The sequence below is a fragment of the Vicugna pacos genome, unplaced genomic scaffold (assembly GCF_048564905.1).
Source record: "Vicugna pacos unplaced genomic scaffold, VicPac4 scaffold_18, whole genome shotgun sequence".
Taxonomy (NCBI): Eukaryota; Metazoa; Chordata; class Mammalia; order Artiodactyla; family Camelidae; genus Vicugna; species Vicugna pacos.
The window spans coordinates 5,461,060-5,470,118 of NW_027328739.1; positions in this window are offsets into that span (position 1 = coordinate 5,461,060).

Genomic DNA, 9,059 nt, shown 5'->3' on the forward strand with positions numbered 1-9,059 from the left:
AGAATACAGATTACTGAATATATAATTCAGAATATAGAATGTAGAACAAAGTGCATAGAATATAGAAGACCGAATACTGAATATACAATTAAAAATAAAGAATATAGAACACAGAATATGGAAAAAAGAATACGGAATGCAGAATATAGAATACTAAACTTAGAATGTAGAACACAGAATATAGAATATGGAAAACAGAATATAGAACCCAGAATTTTGAACATGGAATGCAGAGCACAGAATTGAGGATATAGAATACAGATTACTGAATATAGAATTTAGACTATAGAAAGTAGAACACAGAATTTAGAATATAGAGTACAGAATATTGAATATAGAATTTAGAATATAGAATGTAGTACACAGAATATAGAATATGGAATACAGAATATAGAACCCAAAATTTAGAACATGGAATGCAGAACACAGAATTTAGAATATAGAATACCGAATACTGATAATAGAATATGAATATGCAATGTAGAACACAGAATTTAGAAAACAGAATACTGAATATAGAATTTTGAATATACAATGTAGAACACAGAATATAGAATATAGAATGCGGAATGCAGAATATAGAATACAGAAAATAGAATATAGGACACAGAATAGAGAATATGGAAAACAGAATACAAAACCGAGAATTGAGAACATGTAATGCACAACACATAATTTAGAATATAAAATACAGAATACTGAATATAGAATTTAGAATATAGAATGTAGAACACAGAATATAGAATATAGAAAAGAGAATATAGAACCCAGAATTTAGAACATGGAATGCAGAACACAGAATTAAGAATATAGTATACAGAGTACTGAATATAGAATTTAGAACATAGAATGTTGGACACAGATTATAGAAAACGGCATGCAGAATATACAATACAGAAGAGTGAATGCAGAACACAGAATATAGAATATGGAAAACAGAATACAGAACTCAGAATTTAGAACATGGAATGCAGAACACAGAATTTAAAATATAGAATAGAGAATACTGAATATAGAAATTAGAATTTAGAATGCAGAACACAGAATTAAGATTATATAACGCAGAATTCTGTATATAGAATTTATAAACAGGAATGCAGAACACAGAATTAAGAAAATAGAATAAAAAATACTGAATATAGAATTTAGAATGTATAATAAATAACACAGAATATAGAATATAGACTACGGATTTGAGAATATAAAATGTAGAATAAGGAATTACGAACACAAAATATAGAATATAGAATAGAGAATATAGAACCCAGAATTTAGAAATGGAATGCAGAACATTGAATTTAGAATACAGAATACAGAATACTGAATTTAGAATTTAGAATATAGAATGCAGAACACAGAATATAGAATACGGCATGCAGAAAATACAATACAGAATATAGAATGTAGAACACAGAATATAGAATATTGAATAGAGTATATGGAACCCAAAATTTAGAACATGGAATGCAGAACACAGAAATTAGAATATAGTATACAGAATACTGACAATAGAATTTAGAATATAGAATGCATAACACAGAATTTAGAATATAGAATACAGAATACTGAATATAGAATTTAGAATATAGAATGTACAACACAGAATATACAATATAGACTACGGATTGGAGAATATAGAAGTTAGAAAATAGAATGAAGAACACAAAATCTAGAATAGAGAATAGAGAATATAGAACACAGAACTTAGAACACGGAATGCAGAACACAGAATTTAGAATATTAAATACAGAATACTGAATATAGAATTTAGAATATATAATGTTGAACACAGAATATAGAATATAGAATACGGAATGCAGAATATAGAATACAGAAAACAGAATATAGAACACAGAATATAGAATATGGAAAACAGAATACAAAAATCAGAATTGAGAACATGGAATGCAGAACACAGCATTTAGAATATAGAATACAGAATACTGAACATAGAATTTAGAATATACAATGTAGAACAAAGAGTATGGAATGTAGAATACGGAATGCAGAATATTGAATACAGATTATAGAATATATAACCCAGAATTTAGAATAAGGAAAACAGAATATAGAACCCAGAATATAGAACATGGAATGCATAACACAGAATTTAAAATATACAATACAGAATACTGAATATAGAATTTAAAATATAGAATGTAGAACACAGAGTATACAATATAGAATACGGAATAATGAATATACAATTTAGAATATAGAATTTAGAACACACAATGTAGAATATAGAATACGGAATGCAGAATATAGAATACAGAACATAGAATGTAGAACTCAGAATATAGAATATGGAAAACAGAAATTAAAACCCAGAATTGAAATCATGGAATGCAGAACACAGAATAAAGGATATAGAATACAGAATACTGAATAAAGAGTTTAGAATAAAGAATGTAGTACACAGAATTTAGAATACAGAATAAAGAATACTGAATATAGAATTTAGAATATTGAATGAAGAACACAGAATATAGTATGTAGAATAGAGAATATACAGCCGAGAACTTATAACATGGAATGCACAACACAGAATTTAGAATAATGAATACAGAATACTGAATATAGAAATTAAAATATTGAATGTAGAACACAGAATATAGAATATAGACTACGGAATGCAGAATAAACAACATAGAATATAGAATAATGAGGACAAAATATAGAATAGAGATTATAGAAGCTAGAGTTTAGAACATGGAATATAGAACACAGAATATAGAACACAAAACACTGAATATCGAATTTAGAAAATAGAATGTAGAACACAGAATATGGAATGTAGAATACGGAATGCAGAATATTGAATACAGAATATAGAATGTAGAATACAGAATTTAGAATATGGAAAACAGAATATAGACCACAGAATTTAGAACATGGAATGCAGAACACAGAATTTAGAATATAGAATACAGATTACTGAATATAGAACTTAGAATATAGATAGTTGAACACAGAATTTAGAATATAGAATACAGAATACTGAATATAGAATTTAGAACATACAATGAAGTACACAGAATTAAGAATATAGAATGCAGAATACTGTATATAGAATTTATAAACAGGAATGCAGAACGCAGAATATAGAAAATAGAATAAAGGATACTGAATATAGAATTGAGAATGTATATTGAATAACACAGAATATAGATTTTAGGCTACAGAATGGAGAATATAGAAGGTAGAATAAAGAATGAAGAACACAAAATATAGAATATACAATAGAGAATATAGAACACAGAATTTAGAAATGGAATGCAGAACATAAAATATAGAATATAGAATACAGAATACTGAATAAATATTTTAGAATATAGAATGTAGAACACAGAATATAGAATATAGAAAAGGAAATGCAGAATACAGTATGTAGAATACAGAATAAAAAACAAAAATATAGAATATAGAATAGTGAATATAGAACCCAGAACATAGAACACGGAATGCAGAACACAGAATTTAGAATATAGAATACAGAATACTTAATAAAAAATTTAGAATGTAGAATGTAGAACACAGAATATAGAATATAGAATACGGAATACAGAATATAGAATGTAGAACACAGAATATAGAATATTGAATAGATTATATGGAAACCAAAATTTAGAACATGGAATGCAGAAAACAGTATTTAGAATATAGAATACAGAATACTGAATATAGAATTTAGAATATAGAATGTAGAACACAGAATATAGAATACGACATGCAGAATATTGAATACAGAATAAAGAATATAGAACACAGAATATAGAATATGGAAAACAGTTTATTGAACCCAGAATATTGAACATGGAATGCAGAACACAGAATTTAAAATATAGAATGCAGAATACTGAATATAGAATTTAGAATATAGAATGCAGAACACAGAATATAGAATATAGTATACGGAATGCAGAATATAGAATACAGGATATAGAATGTAGAATACAGAATATAGAATATGGAAAACAGAATACAGAACCCAGAATTTAGAGCATGGAATGCAACACAGAATTTACAATATAGAATACAGATTACTGAATTGAGAATTTAGAAAATAGAATGCAGAACCCAGAATTTAGAATATAGAATACAGAATACTGAATATAGAATTTAGAATACAGAAAGTAGAACACAGAATATAGAATATAGAATATAGAATACAGATTATAGAACACAAAGTTTAGAAAATGGAATGCAGTACACAGACTTTAAATAATAGAATACCGAATACTGAATATAGAATATGAATATTCAATATAGAACACAGAATTTAGAATATAGGGTACCGAATACTGAATATAGAATATAAATATACAATTTAGAACACAGAATATAGAATAGAGAATAGAGAATATAGAACACAAAATTTAGAACATGGAATGCAGAACACAGAATTAAGAATATGGAATGCACAATACTGTATATAGAATTTAGAATATAGAATGAATAAAACAGAATATAGAATATACAATACGGAATGGAGAATAAAGAAGGTAGAATATAGAATTAAGAACACGATATATAGAATATAGTAAAGAGAATAAAGGATCCAAAATTTAGAAATGGAATGCAGAAAAGAGAATTTAGAATATAGAATACAGAATACTGAATAAAGATTTTAGAAAATAGAATGTAGTACACAGAATATAGAATATGGAATAGGGAATGCAGAACATAGTACGTAGAATACAGAAGGAAGAACACAAATATAGAATATAGAATAGTGAATATAGAACCCAGAAATTAGAACACGGAATTCAGAACACAGAATTTAGAATATAGAACACAGAATACTTAATATAAAATTTAGAATACACAATGTAGAACACAGAATATATAATATAGAATAGAGAATATAGAATCCAGAATTTAGAACATGGAATGCCAAACACAGAATTTAGAATATTGAATACAGATTACTGAATAAAGAATTTAGAATATAGAATGTAGAACACAGAACTTAGAATATAGAATAGAGAATACTGAAAATAGAATTTAGAATATAGAATTTTGAGCTCAGAATATAGAATATAGAATAGAGTTTATAGAACCCAGAATTTAGAACATGGAATGCAGAACACAGAATTTAGAGTATATAATACAGAATACTGAATATAGAATTTAGAACATGGAATGCCGAACACAGAATTTAGAATATAGAATACAGAATACTGAATATAGAATTTAGAACATAGAATGCGGAACACAGAATATCGAATACAGAATACAGAATACTGAATATAGAATTTAGAACATAGAATGCGAAACACAGTATTTAGAATATAGAATAGAGAATACTGAATATAGAATTTAGAACATGGAAAGAAGAAATCAGAATTTAGAATATAAAATACAGAATACTGAATATAGATTTTAGAACATGGAATCCAGAACAAAGAGCATAGGATTTACATTACGGAATACTGAATATACAATTTAGAATATAGAATGTAGAATACAGAATATAGAATACAGATTACGTAAGGCAGAATATAGACTACAGAACATAGAATGTAGAACACAGAATATAGAATATGGAAAAAACAATACAAAACCAAGAATTGAAAACATGGAATGCAGAACAAAGAATTAAGAATATAGACTACAGAATACTGAATAAAGAATATAGAATATAAAATGTAGAACACAGAATTTAGAATACAGAATAAAGAATACTGAATATAGAATTTCGAATATAGAATGTAGAACACAGAATATAGAAAATAAAATAAAGAATATAGAACCCAGAATTTAGAACATGGAATGCAGAACACAGAATATAGAACATAGAATACAGTATACTGAATATCGAATTTAGAATTTACAATGTAAAACACAGAATATAGAATATATAATACAGAAAACTGAATACAGAATTTAGAATATGGAATGCAGAACACAGAATTTAGAATATAAATACAGAAAACTGAATATAGAATTTAGAATATAGGATGTACAACACACAATATAGAATATACAATAGAGAATATAGAACCCAGAATTTAGAACTTGGAATGCAGAACACAGAATTTAGTATATAGAATAAAGAATACTGTATATAGAATTTAGAACATTGAATGCAGAACACAGAATTTAGAATATAGAATGCAGAATACTGTAAAGAGAATTTAGAATATAGAATGAATAACACAGAATATAGAATATAGACTACGGAATGGAGAAAATAGAAGGTAGAATATAGACTGAATAACACAAAATATAGAATATAAAATAGAGAATATAGAACCCAGAATATAGAAATGGAAAGTAGAACAGAGAATTTAGAATATACAATACAGAATACTTAATATAAAATTAAGAATATAGAATGTAGAACACAGAATATAGAATATAGAATACGGAATGCATAATATAGAATACAGAATATAGAATGTAGAACACAGAATATAGAATATTTAATAGAGAATATGGAACCCAAAATTTAGAACATGGAATGCAGAACACAGAGTTTAGAGTATAGAATTCAGAATAATGAAAATAGAATTTAGAATATAGAATGTAGAACACCGAATATACAATACGGTAAACAGAATATACAATACAGTATATAGAATGTAGAACACAGAATATTGAATATGGAAAACAGAATACATAACCCAGAATTTAGAACATGGAATGCAGAACACAGAATTTAGAATATAGAATACAGAATACTGAATATAGATTTATAATAAATATTGTAGAACACAGAATTTAGAATATAGAATAAAGAATACTGAATATAGGATTTAGAATATACAATGTAGAACACAGAATATAGAATATAGAATAGAGAATATAGAACCCAGAATTTATAATATGGAATGCAGAACACAGAATTTAGGATATAGAATACAGAATACTGAATATAGGATTTAGAATATAGAATGTAGAACACAGAATATAGAATATAGAATTCGGAATGCAGAATATAGAATATAGAATAATGAGCACAAAATATAGAATTGAGAATATAGAACCTAGAATTTAGAATATTTAAAGTAGAACACAGAATATAGAATACAGAATACTGAATATCGAATTTAAAAAATAGAATGTAAAACACAGAATATTGAATGTAGAATACGGAATGCAGAATATTGAATACAGAATATGGAATGTAGAACACAGAATTTAGAATATGGAATACAGAATATAGAACCCAGAATTGAGAACATGGAATGCAGAACACAGAATTTAGAATATAGAATACAGATTACTGAATATAGAATTTAGAATATAGAAAGTAGAACACAGAATTTAGAATATAGGGTACAGAATACTGAATATAGAATTTAGAATATAGAATATAGAACACAGATTATAGAATATGGAATACAGAATATAGAACCCATAATTTAAAAATGGAATGCAGAACACAGAATTTAGAATATAGAATACCGAATACTGATAATAGAATATGAATATGCAATGTAGAACACAGAATATAGAATATAGTATACGGAATACAGAATATAGAATACAGAAAATAGAATGTAGAACACAGAATATAGAATATGGAAAACAGAATACAAAACCGAGAATTGAGAACATGGAAAGCAGAACACAGAATTTTGAAAATAATATACAGAATACTGAATATAGAATTTAAAACATAGAATGAGGTACACAGAATTAAGAATATAGAATGCAGAATACTGTACATAGAATTTATAAACAGGAATGCAGAACGCAGAATATAGAAAATAGAATAAGTATACTGAATATAGAATTGAGAATGTATATTGTATAACACAGAATATAGATTATAGACTACTGAATGGAGAATATAGAAGGTAGAATAAAGAATGAAGAACACAAAATATAGAATATAAAATAGAGAATATAGAACCCAGAATTTAGAAATGGAATGCAGAACATAAAATATAGAATATAGAATAAAGAATACTGAATAAATATTTTAGAATATAGAATGTAGAACACAGAATATAGAATATAGAAAAGGAAATGCAGAATACAGTATGTAGAATACAGAATAAAAACAAAAATATAGAATATAGAATAGTGAATATAGAATCCAGAACATAGAACACGGTATTCAGAACACAGAAATTAGAATATAGAATACAGAATACTTAATATAAAATTTAGAATGTAGAATGTAGAACACAGAATATAGAATATAGAATACGGAATATAGAATATAGAATGTAGAACACAGAATATAGAATATTGAATAGATTATATGGAAAACAAAATTTAGAACATGGAATGCAGAAAACAGTATTTAGAATATAGAATACAGAATACTGAATATAGAATTTACAATATAGAACGCAGAACACAGAATTTAGAATATAGAATACTGAATGCAGAATATAGAATACAGGATATAGAATGTAGAATACAGAATATAGAATATGGAAAACAGAATACAGAACCAAGAATTTAGAGCATGGAATGCAACACAGAATTTACAATATAGAATACAGATTACTGAATAGAGAATATAGAACATAGAATGCAGAACCCAGAATTTAGAATATAGAATACAGAATACTGAATATAGAATTTAGAATACAGAATGTAGAACACAGAATATAGAATATAGAATATAGAATACAGATTATAGAACACAAAGTTTAGAAAATGGAATGCAGTACACAGACTTTAAATTATAGAATACCGAATACTGAAAATAGAATATGAATATACAATATAGAACACAGAATTTAGAATATAGGGTACCGAATACTGAATATAGAATATAAAAATACAATTTAGAACACAGAATATAGAATATAGAATAGAGAATATAGAACACAAAAAGTAGAACATGGAATGCAGAACACAGAATTAAGAATATGGAATGCACAATACTATATGTTGTAGAATTTAGAATATAGAATGAATAACACAGAATATAGAATATAGAATACGGAATGGAGAATATAGAAGGTATAATATAGAATGAAGAACACAATATATAGTATATAGTATAGAGAATATAGAACCCAGAATTTAGAAATGGAATGCAGAATAGAGAATTTAGACTATAGAATACAGAATACTGAATAAAGATTTTA